Source organism: Dromiciops gliroides, chromosome 3, assembly GCF_019393635.1.
Source record: "Dromiciops gliroides isolate mDroGli1 chromosome 3, mDroGli1.pri, whole genome shotgun sequence".
NCBI classification, from domain to species: Eukaryota; Metazoa; Chordata; class Mammalia; order Microbiotheria; family Microbiotheriidae; genus Dromiciops; species Dromiciops gliroides.
The window spans coordinates 575,237,571-575,252,712 of NC_057863.1; the positions used below are offsets into that span (position 1 = coordinate 575,237,571).

Here is a 15,142-nt window from a genome sequence, read left to right on the forward strand (position 1 = left end):
TCCACTGCACCACCTAGCTGCCCCTGGATTGATTTCTGAGGCCAAGACTGGGCCCTTTTTTTGGTGGTTTTTGTTATTAGTTGCTACCAAAATAATAGCCTACCATTTTGCAAAGTGATTTCAACAAAAAAAGACATGACAATCTCTATGATTAGAAGTAGAGTATGTTGAGAATTATCAGATATTCCTAGAAAAGGAGACATTAACTTCCTCATCTTTGCTAGTTCTAATTTTTATAATTCATAGGTCTGCTTATGACAAAGATCGATTGCAGTTCCCAAAAAAATATTAGTTGAGTAATTGAAACGTGGAAGATGCTGAAGTGGGCACAGAGAAATAGAAAATATGGTAACTCCAGGAACTACAGTCTAGTTGGGGAGAGATGACATGCATATGTCAAAAATGAAAGAATCGTAGAGACAAAGCCTGGATCTACAGTTTCTTTGGTATTGAGAATTCCCTGGTAAGGAAACTCTCTCTACCAAAGCAAATTGACACTGTCTCTGCAATATATAGCAGTGGAGAAATGCCTATAACACCAAGAGGCTGTGATGGGCTCAGGCTTGCAGAACCAATATGTGGAGGCTTGAACCCAGATTTTCTTGGACCTGGATTTTCAGCATTCTATCCACTTCATGCCTCCTCTTGAATAATGCCAAAATACTAAATAATAATAAATAGAAGCCACTGCAAAATAGTAACATCGCTATGCCAGCTAAGAAAGAGGTTTGGGTATTTTTTCAGACCATGGAAAAAAACTAGAATCATGTCTGTCCTCACTATTTAGTATTGCATCTGATATTGCTAAGATGGTGACTCTCTAGAGAGAGAATTATCCTACATAAAGCAATACCTATTGTACTAGGACTAATCTGTCAGAGGAAAGAAAAGAAGAAAAAAATTCCAGACATGTCAACAGTAGCCAAATGAAGTGGATTTTTCGTTTTGATTAGCTGTGTGGAACATCCACATTTTCCCCCTTGACAGTAGAAACCTCTGCATGGAGCCACATTGTCAACAGTTCAGACAAAGATAGACATGAGACAGAACCATCTTATCAACATTTGTTTATCCCCAAAGGAAGCCATTTATATTCCTTCTCACTTAGTACTATATCAGTACCCTGCAGCATTCCCTTTGCTTAATGCCTGATATTATCTAGTGACTGGTTCAAAACAGGCCACCTGCAACCTAGCTCTGAAAGTCAGAGGTTAAGGGAGTGCCTGGCAGTGTATGAGCAAATGGGTAGGGGAGAGGGATTAGTAGGAATGAAAATAGTATACCTCATAAATTAATCATAAATCTTTATATGTAACCAGTAAGTTTTGGGGGAGAGGAGGGGTCAGGCATTTGGAGTTTGTAATATCATTTTACATGCTTGTTTTGTTATCATTTCTATCAAATGTTATCATCTCAAATGTTATCATTTCTATCCAGTGTTATAGTTTCTAATGCTTGTTTAGCAAAAAATTCAATAATTAAATAATTCAAAAGTGGCAGTTCTCACCAAAATACTTATAGAATATTAAAGGCAGAATATGAATTGCAATTGTGTAAAATCAAAACATGGATAAAAAACTGTAAAATAAGGCCGTTTATAATTTCAGTGGTGATGTTTACTTCTTAGGTATTATATGTTGGCTTTAGTTTCTTAGTCTCTTGCCTTTGGAACTAACATATCAGAGGATAAACTAGAACATGAAATGACATGCATATTTAATGCAAATTAGCTTAGCAGCTGAGATTCAAGCGCAGAATAGTCAGTGAGAACCTGTACTGCTCAGTCAATGTTAATTTTCTCCAAATTTTTTCCTCAATTAGACCCCTGTCCTACTTTGTTTGGATAGCATTATTTAGGCTATCGTCAGCAATATTTTTCTCCAAATGATTATAAAGTAACAACCCAACGCACTTCTTAAACATTGTTTTCTTTTTTTAGGGAAATAAAAACTCAGCAGAAAAATCACCTACATTGAATTAAAAAAAAAATAAGACCTATTCCATGTGAGGCATAGAAGTCCTTAGCATAAGCTACACAGGGGATATGGTGAGAATAAATATATTTAGCTGTATCCATCATAAAGGTAGAATGAGGATAACATTATAAAACTTGGATTAAAGGATCAACTGAGTCATTAAAAAAACAACAACAACAGGACTTTGAACTGTGTTGTGAGCACTTAAGACAGGTTCCGTGACCCACCAGGAAGAACTCACTTATGTCATTTCTTCCTTAATAAAATGAGCATAAAGATATACAACCACTCCCTGTCATTCTGAGGGTAATGCTTTTTGAGAAATTTAGTGCTTACAGCTATAACACTCAGACTTGGTAAGTCATTTAGTTTCAGTTTACATCATGTTCCTCAACTGTAAAATAGGGATAAGTAATAGCAATTGCCTCTCAGGATTGTTGTGAGGACCAAATGAAGTAATATTTATAAAGTGCTTATCATAGCACCTGAAACATAGTAGGTACTTAATAAATTTTTCCTTCCTTCCTTTACTACTTCCTTCCTTCTTTCTTTCCCTCCTTCCTTCTTCCTTCCTCCTTTCCATCATCAAAAATAATAATTATGATAAACTTAATTATGCTAACACTATACTGTAAAACAATCTTGAGCCAGTATTTATAGGTGTAAAGGAAAAAAAAAGAAGACAGTCGCAAATTCTTAAGAGGAAAGGTACTTTGTTTATTAAAATTCCAGTAGTTATTCCTTTTATTATCAGTCATCATTGTTTTCTAATATCATTGCCACTTACTGAGGAAGAGTGAAAAGTAATATCTACAAGCGGACCTTTTATTTGAAAAACTAATGGCTAGTCAGTTGGCTTTACCTGTGGATCTGTCCTTTTCACCTAGTGACTAATGTCAGATTGGCAATTTCACTATTAAGAGTATCAAAGAAGGGGGCGGCTAGGTGGTGCAGTGGATAAAGGAGTACCTGAGTTCAAATCTGACCTCAGACACTTGACACTTACTAGCTGTGTGACCCTGGGCAAGTCACTTAACCTCCATTGCCCCACAAAAACAAAACAACGCAAAACTGTCATGTATAACATTAAAAAAATAAATAAATAAAGAGTATCAAAGAAAACCAAAGTCAACATGAGCAGAAATGTCTCGAATCCAGGAAAACTCCACCAGGAAGGATACACAGAGGACAAAAAAAGGTTTCCAGATTAAAATGGCTATTGGTTTCATTTTCTTTCAACATAATTTTAAAAGTCAAATGGAAGAAATGCTGAGGTACCTTTTACTTCTAAAGCTCAAATCGTGGAAAACCTACATAACTGAAGAACTTTACTTCTTGGTCAGTAGCTCAGAAAATAAATTCAGGAAGTCATCTGTCCCAGTCGTTTGCCCCTAGGGTCTGTAACGCAAAGGACAATTAAGATCAAACTAGAAGTCAGAATCATTATGTCACTGTTTTAAAAAAATGAATGCAGATCCTAATAATAGGGCCTTGACCCAATTTGGAAAGAAGGCAAAGAATTGTCTTTGATATTTGATTTGGCAGCTCTTTTTCTTATCTCCCGTGGGCTAACTTTGATTGTGTTCTTTTTTTATCATAAAAGTATTTTATTATTTTCTAGTTACATGTAGAGATAGTTTTCAAGTTTGATCATGTTCTTTTATTAGGAACCCTTCACTTGCTCTTAGAACTTTGAACATGGTTGACACCCATTTCTACGTTTATTTTTCTGTCATTTTCTCTTCAGTCCAGTCCTGACTCTTTTTGGTCAGCCACACCCTGTCCTTGGTGGTCAACAATCAAAATTGTAGTCACAACAATTGATAGAATTTTTCAAAGTCCTCCCTTCTTCTATAATTGTATATACTCACAGGAGGTACTAGTTACTATGGCTGAAAAATTTATTCCCTTGAACTTCACAATGCTGATCTCAGAACCATACCAGCAGTCTTTCTGGCATCTTGTGAGACGCCAGAAATTGCTCTCTTCTGGAATAGTCCAGGAGGACTTCAGAGAAGAGCCATAGTTTCTTCATTGTTCCTCATGATTTGTACTCTTAGAGGGAAAAAAGAGTCTCTTCTCCTTCCTCCTAGTATCACTCTTCACTGCATCATAATGGTGTTTCATGAAACCCCCTTAAAGATGTTTCTCAATCCTAGGCTTCTTCTCTGTGTCCCACTTCCTTCTGTCTATGAGCCCTAAGTCTGCTCATTAGCTTACTTAGCATGGCAACCTTTTGTAATGTGGATTTGTTGTACTCTCATTCTGGGGGTCTGATTTATGACATTTCTTCCCCCCAGTTCCCACTCCTAGTACCTTGAGAGAGTTGGGGAAGTCTTTTTTTCTTTTACCAACCCTTGAGCTCCCACCAGTTATGTTCCCCACTTTGAAGGGGCCCTTTGACTAGAATCTCAGTTCCATTTAACCACTTACACTAGATTAGTTTTTAAGTAGGAATATTTGCTTTAAATATATAGCAAGAGTATACATTTTCCCAACACCTCAGGGTATAATCTCCCCTATACCACCTTGTTCTCTGAGGAGGGGAGGGGTATTTGGCTCATAGTTTATATAGGATTAGTCATATTAGGTTCAAGTCCCCAAATCCAGTAGATGTATCCCAGACCAATGCTCCCCAGGGCTTCCCTGCAGTGTTGGCATCCAGCTGGATCACAATTACTCTAGCTCCCAGGTCAAAGTCTCCATCCCTTCACTTATAACTGAAAAGAACAAATGAAACACACCAGAATCCCAAGCCAATTTCTTAGGGGTCACATGGTCTATGGGGAGGGAAGAAGTGGTCCTTAGGTATCCCCGGTAATATTTGTAAAAAGTTCTTAGTACAGTGTCCAGTAGTAGGTGCTATATAAATACTTGCTCCCTCTTCCCCTTCCCACCCTGTACACAAAAGTAGCTTCCCATTTCCTCTTTGACCGGCACCTCCACATCTCTACTCTTTATACCTAAATCTTTAATCTAATGACTTTTTTTTCAGATTAATCAGTAATTCAGGTCAGTTTTCCAGGTGTTCTTTGATGACTCATCATTAAGGTGCCCTCCCAGGGGAGTGGTTTTACTCACCCCTCTCAGAATAATTTTAAACTATCAAAATGCTCCCATCAGAACATAAAATAGTAACAAGTCTCTACCAAAGTCAAGACAAATGGTGTTATGCCATTTATCTTCTTCCTCCCAGAAATCGGAATTACATTTGCTATTCTTAACTAGAGAATCCCAGCCCAAGATGACATTGATGGTTAAATCTGCATTTATTTTATTTAGCCCTCCAAACTTTCAATAGACTCTATGCTTTAACACAATCTTCTCCTAATTAGATCTACCCCTTTTTGCTTACCATCTTAGTAAGCTTGCAGAAGAGTCATTTAGAGTTCTACAAACATAGATTATCATCCATTTCCTTTAAGGTGATTCTAGGTAGGGCCATTGCTTTCTTTCATTAACCCTGCTTAGAAACTTCAACTTGGAATCATTGTTATCTTATCTTTCTTTTGGAAAAATGCTAATAATAGTGATTGTCTGATCTATGTACAAGTTAGGATCTTAAGATTTACAGTTGGAATGAATGTTAGAAATCATTTTATGCAATCAATTGGTTTTGCTGTTGAAGAAACTAAAATACAGAGAATTTAAATGGTTTGCCCAAGATGGCTCAGTAATTGTGGTCCAATAGAGTCCTTTTCTTATTGTTCACATGTGAAAGAAACCTCCTGGATGTTACTGACTAAATGATAGGTATCCCATATACCTAACACATTGAATCCATCCTTATCTGTGACAATGTGAATACAGAGTCAATAAACACCAGAATCAATGTTCCTGTTCTTGCCATTTCTATCTTATTTAAAAAAAAACAAAACACAGACCATTGGCTCATACTACTTTGTTCTTCTTCTAGTTGGCTATTTATTACTGCATATTTGATCTATCCCCTGTGATTTCTCCAGGATCTACCCCCTGTGACCTTTGGAATTCTATTTTTTGTGTGGTCCTGCAGAGTCAATCATAGCATTGCAGATTTCAGAGGTGGAAGGAACTCCAGAGATCATCTATTTCAAACTGACTATCCATATTTGAACAAGAATCCTCCCAACATAGACTTGTCAAGGGTTCACCCAACCTTTAATTAAGGACCTCTCTAGTAAAGCAGGTAATGAGCACTTTAGTTTATTCCCCTTTTAGACAACTCATTGTTATTAACAATAGCTGGCATTTATATAGCATTTTAAGATTTGTGAGGTGCTTTGCAAATATCAATTTCATTTTATCCTCACAACAACACTGAGAGGTAGGTGCTGTTATTATCTCCATCTTACAGATGAAGAAACCAAGGCACACAACTCAGGATCATACAGCTAATCAGTGTCTGAGGCTTGATTTGAATAGACATCTTCCTGAGTCCAGATCTAGTAGTATACCCGCTGAAGTATCTAGCTTCCAGGAGTCATTAGGAAGTTTTCCCTTATATCTAGCCTAAATCTACAAGCAACTTCTATCCTTTTTTTCAAAGTACTGCTCTGTGGGGCCAAGTGAAACGAGCTTACTCTCTTTTTCACATGCCAGTTCTTCAAATACTTGAAAACCTCTCTCATATGTCCCCTGTGTTCTGTAGGTTAAGCATCTCAATTTCCTTCAAATAATCCTCATATGGCATCACTTCAAGATGCTTCACCACCCTTGTTAACTTCCTGAGGATGCCCAGTGCCTTCCTAAAATGTGCCACCAAGAACTGACCATAGTCCTTCAGATGCAGTTGGAGCAGGGCAGAGTAGAACAGAACAATCACCCCCCTTAGGCCTAGGCTTTCTATTGCATGCTGGGCAGCCACAAACTTCTTTATGTGTGACCAAATGTACAATTATGACAGATTTTCTTTTCATTTAAAAAAAATCTGAAATCTTACTCCTGTCAAAAGAAGTGTTTATGAAACACAAAAAGCAAATGTTAGGTTAATAGTGGACCCTGTGGGATATTTGGGATTTGCAGGAAACCTCTTGAAGCCCTTTCTAGGATTCAAGTCAAGGTGAAGGGATCACTTAGTTATTTTAACTCCCAGAATTTGATTTAAAAAAAATAAGGAGGACTCTCGTCAAAGTCAGAGAAAGTATTGTTTGAAGCTCTGGGAGAGTTACTGCTTCCTTCTTTGCTTTAAATCTGTCAAATGACCTGAACAAAGAAATGGGCCACAAATGTCTAGCAAAGCCTCCTACCTAGAAGGGGAAGCCAGCCAGCACAAGAAATATAAAGGCATTTCAAATATCTCAGAACTAGGTCAAAACCCAGGGATGGAATTTAATATAAAAATAAAAAATATTGATTGTGGTGTGAGTTTGCCCAAAATGCGCAGGTTTGAAAACCATTAACAAGAGGGATGAATGGGGATGAATGGGGATGACTGGTTCAAAGTTGTAAAGGTTATTCTTTTGCAATTGCAAAACCATATTCAAAATAGAAAACTGCACTTGCAAGATACATAAAAATGTCAGATTTCTCCTCGGAACCAACTAGAATTACAGTTATTCTAGCTAGAACACTGAAGATGCCAGTAATATGGTTGTACTCTCTGTTGGGACGGCTAATCATATTCCAAATCACCAAATTCAATGATGCAAAGCTGATATTCTTTAACATTATTCCTTTCTTAGATTTTACCTTTTTCTTCAATTTCCCCTTCCTTTTATCTTTTTCTTTCTCCCACTATCCATTCCCCCTTCTCCCTCCATATTTCTCCTTCTTTCTTTACCTCTCAATATTTATTGGAGTTCAGAACATTGACCCTAATGAATTAGGTGAAGTATACCTTGGGACACTCCCCCACCTTTTCTTTATTGGTACTATTTCCACGCTCCCCCTCCCCAAGAACACCTGTGCTTATGTTCCTTCTGTCATTTTTTTAAAACTAGATTTTTGGTTCACAGAGGAAGTTCATTTTTATTTATGTTTGTATCAATATAAGTGCCTAGCACAGTGATTTGTACATATTAGATACTTAAAATCTGTTTGTTAAGTTTGAGGGAAATTTAAATCTAGTATACAAAAATCCAAACTTTCAAAACAGAATTTACGAAGGTGAGATAGAGAATCTATCTTTATTGCAGAAATTCTAATTGCACCCACATTGTTTGATATATGTGAATAAAATGAAGTAAACTAAAATGGATATTATAAAATGCTATTGAAGCTATAGAGGGTAAATATTTTTGATGGCATGACAGTATTTTTCTTTCATTTATAAAAAATATATTGAGGAGAGGAAGCAGCAAGCTGCCTGAGCTCTCCTTCTGTTCCCTCAAAACGAACATTAAATCAAGCCTCTGGACGGATTCTGAAACTACAGAACCTGCAAAGAGACAGAGAGACACAGTCCTCCAACCAGAGATAATTTAGAAGACTTAAGGAAAAGGTCGGTCTGACCCGGGCAAAAGGGAGGCCCAGCGCAGGGCAGCAACCCAGCGCCGAGGGGGTCGGGGCAAGTCAGCAGGAGCTGCGGGCCACAGCCGAACAACTGAGGCTCCCGGAACCTGGTTCAAAAATCTGGTGCCCAAGAAGGACAGTGGAAAAACCTACCTGCACCGGCCGAGAGGGCCACGAGCAGCGGGATCAGACGCCGGGGTCTAGCGCCTGGCCGGCTGAGCACAATCAGACAGGAAGTGCAGGGCGGGGGATCTCCACACACCATAAAGGCCTCAGAGTAAAAGCCTGGTCACACAGCACCTATACACCTGCACAAGAAACCCAAAACAGGGACCCTGGTGCCCCCAGAGCAGACCTCAACTTAAAGAATAAATAAGTAAGCTGCAATAATGAGTAAGAAGCAAAAAAGAGCCCTCTCCATTGAGAGCTTCTGTATCAATAGGGAAGAAGCCAACACAAACTCAGATGAGGACAATAGCCTGAAATTGTCTACATCTGAAGCCTCACAAGGGAAGGTGGATTGGTCGCAAGAACAAAAAGCCTTCCTGGAAGAGCTCAAAAAGGATTTTAAAAATCAATTGCAAGAGGTAGAAGAAAAAATGGGGAGAGAAATGAAAGCAAAACAAAAAAACTATGAAAAAAGAATCAGCAGCTTGGAAAAGGAAGCTGAAGAAAACAAAGCCTTAAAAAATTCATTTGGCCAAATGGAAAAAAAGCTGCATAATCTCACTGAAGAAAACAATACCTTAAAAAATTCACTTAGCCAAATGGAAAAAAAGGTGCATAATCTCACTGAAGAAAACAATGCCTTAAAAATTAAAGTGGGACAGTTGAAAGATAAGGAATCCATGAGACACCAAGAATCAGTCAAGCAGAATAAAAAAAATGAAAAAATAGAAGAAAATGTGAAATACCTCATTGGAAAGACAACTGATCTGGAAAACAGATCGAGGAGAGACAATTTGAGAATCATTGGACTGCCTGAAAGCCATGACCAGAAAAAGAATCTAGACACCATATTCCAGGAAATTATTAAGGAGAACTGCCCTGATATCATAGAATCAGAGGATAAAATCATCATTGAAAGAATCCACCGATCACCTCCTGAAAGAGACCCCAAAAGGAAAACTCCAAGGAATATTGTAGCCAAATTCCAGAATTATCAGGTGAAGGAGAAAATACTCCAAGCAGCCAGAAAGAAGCAATTTAAATATCATGGAGCCACAGTCAGGATTGCTCAGGACCTGGCAGCTTCAACATTAAAGGACCGCAAGGCTTGGAATATGATATTCCGGAAGGCAAAGGAGCTTGGATTGCAGCCGAGAATCTATTACCCAGCAAAAATGTGCATTTTCTTTCAGGAGAAAAGATGGACATTTAATGACATTGGGGACTTTCAATCTTTCCTGGTGAAAAGACCAGAACTGAATAGAAAATTTGATCTCAACATACAAGACTCAAGAGAAGTTTAAAAAGGTAAACAGAGGGGAAAAAAAGTTACCCTATTAGGTTAAACTGTTTATATCCCTACACAGGAAGATAATACTCATAACTCTTAAGAACTGTAAATGTATTTGGGCAAAGAGAAGGACCTTATATAGAGGGTATAAATATAAATTGTCTTTGATGTGATGATACAAAAGAATTAAGGGGATAAAAAGCGAGTCTATGGGGAGGAGAGGAAAGGGGAGGTGGAATGGGATGAATTATATCATATGAAGAGGTGGAAAAAAACCTATTACAATAGAGGGAAAGAAAGGAGGGGGGAACATGGTTTCAACCCTATTCTCATTAGATTTGACTCAAAGAGGGAATAACATATACGTTCATTGGGATAAAGAAACAACTCATTCTTTAGGGAAACAAAAGGGGAAGGGAAAGGGGGGGACTGATAGAAGGGAGGACAAAAGCAAGGGAGAAAAGGGTAAAGAAAAGAGAGGGGGGTGATAAAAAGGGAGGGCAGATCGGGGGAGGCAGGGGTAAGAAGTAAAACGTCGGTGAGGAGGAATAGGGTGAAAGAAGGGGGGAAAAGTACAAAGGGGGTAAATAGAATGGAGGGGAATAGACAGTCAGTAATAATAACTGTGAATGTGAATGGGATGAACTCTGCTATAAAACAGAAGCGAATTGCAGAGTGGATTAAAAACCAGAACCCTACAATATGCTGTTTACAAAAAACACATTTGAAGCAGAGAGATACACACAGAGTAAAGGTAAAAGGCTGGAGCAGAATATATTATGCCTCAGCTAAAGTAAAAAAGGCAGGGGTAGCAATCCTTATCTCGGACAAAGTGCAGGCAAAACTAGATCTCATTAAAAGAGATAAGGAAGGAAATTACATCTTACTTAAAGGTACTATAGATAATGAAGTAATATCAATATTAAATATGTATGCGCCAAGTGGTATAGCATCCAAGTTCTTAGAGGAGAAGTTAAATGAGTTACAAGAGGAATTAGATAGTAATACTATACTAGTGGGGGATCTGAATCTCCCCCTCTCAGAATTAGATAAATCTAGCCAAAAAATAAATAAGAAAGAAGTGAAAGAGGTGAATAGATTACTAGAAAAGTTAGGCATGATAGATGTCTGGAGAAAATTGAATGGGGATAGAAAGGAATATACCTTTTTCTCAGCAGTACATGGCACATTTTCAAAAATTGACCATGTATTAGGGCACAAAAACATCATAGTCAAATGTAGAAAGGCAGAAATAGTAAATGCATCCTTCTCAGATCATGATGCAATAAAAATTACATGTAAGAAAGAGCCAGGGAAAAGTAGAATGAAAATCAATTGGAAACTAAATAATTTCATTCTAAAGAATGAATGGGCCAAACAAGAAATCATAGAAACAATCAATAACTTTATCCAAGAGAATGACAATAATGAGACAACATACCAAAATCTATGGGATGCAGCCAAAGCAGTGCTTAGGGGAAAATTTATAGCTCTAAATGCTTACATGAATAAAAAAGAGAAAGAGGAGATTAATGAATTGGGCATGCAACTTAAAAAGCTAGAAAAAGAACAAATTAGAAATCCCCAATTAGACACTAAATTAGAGATCCTGAAAATTAAAGGAGAAATTAATAAGATTGAAAGCAAAAAAACTATAGAATTAATCAATAAAACTAAGAGCTGGTTTTATGAAAAAACCAATAAAATAGATAAAATATTGGTTAATTTGATTAAAAAAAAGAAAGAAGAAAACCAAATTACCAGTATCAAAAATGAAAAGGGTGATGTTACCACCAATGAAGTGGAAATTAAATCAATAATTAGGAATTATTTTGCCCAACTATATGCCAATAAATTTGACAATCTAAATGAAATGGATGAATATTTACAAAAATACAAACTGCCAAGGTTAACTGAAGAGGAAATAAAATCCTTAAATAAACCCATATTAGAAAAAGAAATTGAACAAGCTATTAATGAACTCCCTAAGAAAAAATCCCCAGGGCCAGATGGGTTTACGGGTGAATTTTACCAAACATTTAAAGAACAATTAATTCCAATATTATACAAATTATTTGGAAAAGTAGATGAAGAAGGAGTTCTACCAAATTCATTTTATGACACAAATATGGTGGTGATACCAAAACCAGGCAAAGCAAAAACAGAGAAAGAAAATTATAGACCAATTTCCCTAATGAATATTGATGCTAAAATCTTAAATAAGATATTAGCAAGGAGATTACAGCAAGTGATCACCATAATAATACACTATGACCAGGTGGGATTTATACCAGGAATGCAGGGCTGGTTCAACATTAGGAAAACTATTAACATAATCAACCACATTAATAAGAAAACCAACCAGAATCATATGATTATCTCAATAGATGCAGAGAAAGCTTTTGACAAAGTACAGCACCCATTCCTAATAAAAACACTAGAGAGTTTAGGAATAGGAGGAGCTTTCCTTAGAATAATAAACAGTATCTACCTAAAGCCATCAGCAAGTATTATATGCAATGGAGATAAATTAGAGGCCTTCCCAATAAGATCAGGGGTGAAACAGGGATGTCCATTATCACCCCTATTATTTAATATTGTTCTAGAAATGTTAGCTTTAGCAATCAGAGAAGAGAAAGGAATTAAAGGAATTAGAATAGGCAAGGAGGAAACAAAACTATCACTCTTTGCAGATGATATGATGGTATACTTAAGGAATCCTCGAGAATCAAGTCAAAAATTACTTGAAACAATTAACAACTTTAGCAAAGTAGCAGGATATAAAATAAATCCACATAAATCATCAGCATTTCTATACATGACCAACAAAGTCCAGCAGCAAGAGATAGAAAGAGAAATTTCATTTAAAGTAACGGTAGATAATATAAAATACTTGGGAGTCTACTTGCCAAGACAAACCCAGGAACTCTATGAACACAACTACCAAACACTCTTCACACAAATCAAATCAGATCTAAATAATTGGAAAGATATCAATTGCTCATGGATAGGTAGAGCTAATATAGTAAAAATGACAATTCTGCCTAAATTAATTTACTTATTCAGTGCCATACCAATCAGACTACCTAAAAATTATTTTATACAGCTAGAAAAAATAATAACAAAATTCATCTGGAAAAACAAAAAATCAAGAATATCCAGGGAAATAATGAAAAAAAAATTCACAGGAAGGTGGGTTAGCGGTACCAAACCTGGAGCTTTACTATAAAGCGGCAGTCATCAAAACTATCTGGTACTGACTAAAAAATAGAGTGGTAGATCAATGGAATAGGCTAGGCTCAGGAAATGCAGTAGTAAATGACACTAGCAATGTAGTGTTTGATAAACCCAAAGACTCCAGCTTCTGGGATAGGAACTCAGTATTTGACAAAAACTGCTGGGAAAACTGGAAGATAGTATGGCAGAAATTAGGCATAGACCAACATCTTACACCTTATACTAAAATAAGGTCAAAATGGATACATGATTTAGACATAAGAGGTGATACCATAGATAAATTAGGAGAGAAAGGAATAGTGTACCTATCAGATCTTTGGAAAGGAAAACAGTTTTTGATCAAACAAGAGATAGAGTATATTATAAAATGCAAAATGGATGATTTTGATTATATTAAATTAAAAAAATTTTGTACAAACAGAAGCAATGCATCCAAAATTGGAAGGGAGGCAGAAAGCTGGGAAACAATTTTTGAGGCCAGTGCTTCTGATAAAGGCCTCATCTCTAAAATATATAGGGAATTAGGGGCAGCTAGATGGCACAGTGGATAGAGCACCGGCCCTGGAGTCAGGAGTACCTGAGTTCAAATCCGGCCTCAGACACTTAACACTTACTAGCTGTGTGACCCTAGGCAAGTCACTTAACCCCAATTGCCTCACTAAATATATATATATATATATATATATGGAATTAAATCAAATTTATAAGAATCCAAGTCATTCCCCAATTGAGAAATGGTCAAAGGATATGAACAGGCAGTTTTCTGATGAAGAAACCAAAGCTATCTATTCCCATATGAAAAAATGCTCTAAATCTCTAATGATTAGAGAGATGCAAATTAAAACAACTCTGAGGTATCACCTGACACCTATCAGATTGGCTAAAATGACAAAAAAGGAAGATAATAAATGTTGGAGAGGCTGTGGGAAAATTGGAACACTAATGCATTGTTGGTGGAGCTGTGAGCTGATCCAACCATTCTGGAGAGCAATTTGGAATTATGCCCAAAGGGCGATAAAGCTGTGCATACCCTTTGACCCAGAAATCCCACTTTTAGGTCTTTTGCCCAAAGAAATCATGGAAGGGGGAAAGGGACCCACATGTACAAAAATATTTATAGCTGCTCTTTACGTGGTAGCAAGGAATTGGAAGTTGAGGGGGTGCCCATCAATTGGGGAATGGCTGGACAAGTTGTGGTATATGAATACAATGGAATACTATTGTGCTGTAAGAAATGATGAGCAGGAAGAGTTCAGAGAAACCTGGAGGGTCTTACGTGAGCTGATGATGAGTGAGATGAGCAGAACCAGAAGAACATTGTACACAGTATCATCAACATTGAGTGTTGACCTACTGTGATGGACTATATTCTTCTCACCAATGCAATGGTACAGAAGAGTTCCAGGGAACTCATGATAGAAGAGGATCTCCAACAACAAGAAAAAAAAAGAAAGAACGAACTGTGGAGTATGGATGCTGATTGAACCATATTATTTCTTTTGTTTTGGGTGCTGTTGTGTTTTTTTTCTATTTTGAGGTTTTGCATCACTGCTCTGATTCTTTCTCTTGTAACAGGATTAATGCAGAAATAGGATTAATGTTATTATGTGTATATATATATATGTGTGTGTGTGTATATATCTATATCTATATGTATATGTATAGAGATATATAGATATAACCTATATCAGATTACCTGCTGTCTAGGAGAGGGGGGAGGGAAGGAGAAAAATCTGAAATTGTAAAGCATGTATAAACAAAAGTTGAGAACTATTTTTACATGTAACGGAAAAAATAAAATACCTCATACATTAAAAAAAAAAAAGATATAGCCAGATGAAATGTGTTCCAGGATGCCTCTGGGAATCTGGCACTTTGTCTCACATTAATGCTTATTACAGGGAAACAAGGTGCACAGTCTGAACTGAATCTTGAGAGATGAAGTTCTTCTTTTGTAACCACTAGTCCAAATGATTGGTGCCCACTGTCCTAAACATTTTGTAAGTATAAGCATTATTTCTGTCTGGTATGTAAAGCC

The 15,142-nt window shown here is 36.9% G+C and overlaps 1 protein-coding gene across 3 annotated transcripts in view; it reads left to right on the top strand.

Annotated features, from left to right (window-relative positions):
- The window catches only part of LHFPL6 (LHFPL tetraspan subfamily member 6), a 314,124-nt gene that overhangs the window by 78,097 nt on the left and 220,885 nt on the right, over positions 1-15,142 (top strand). The window lies entirely within an intron of this gene.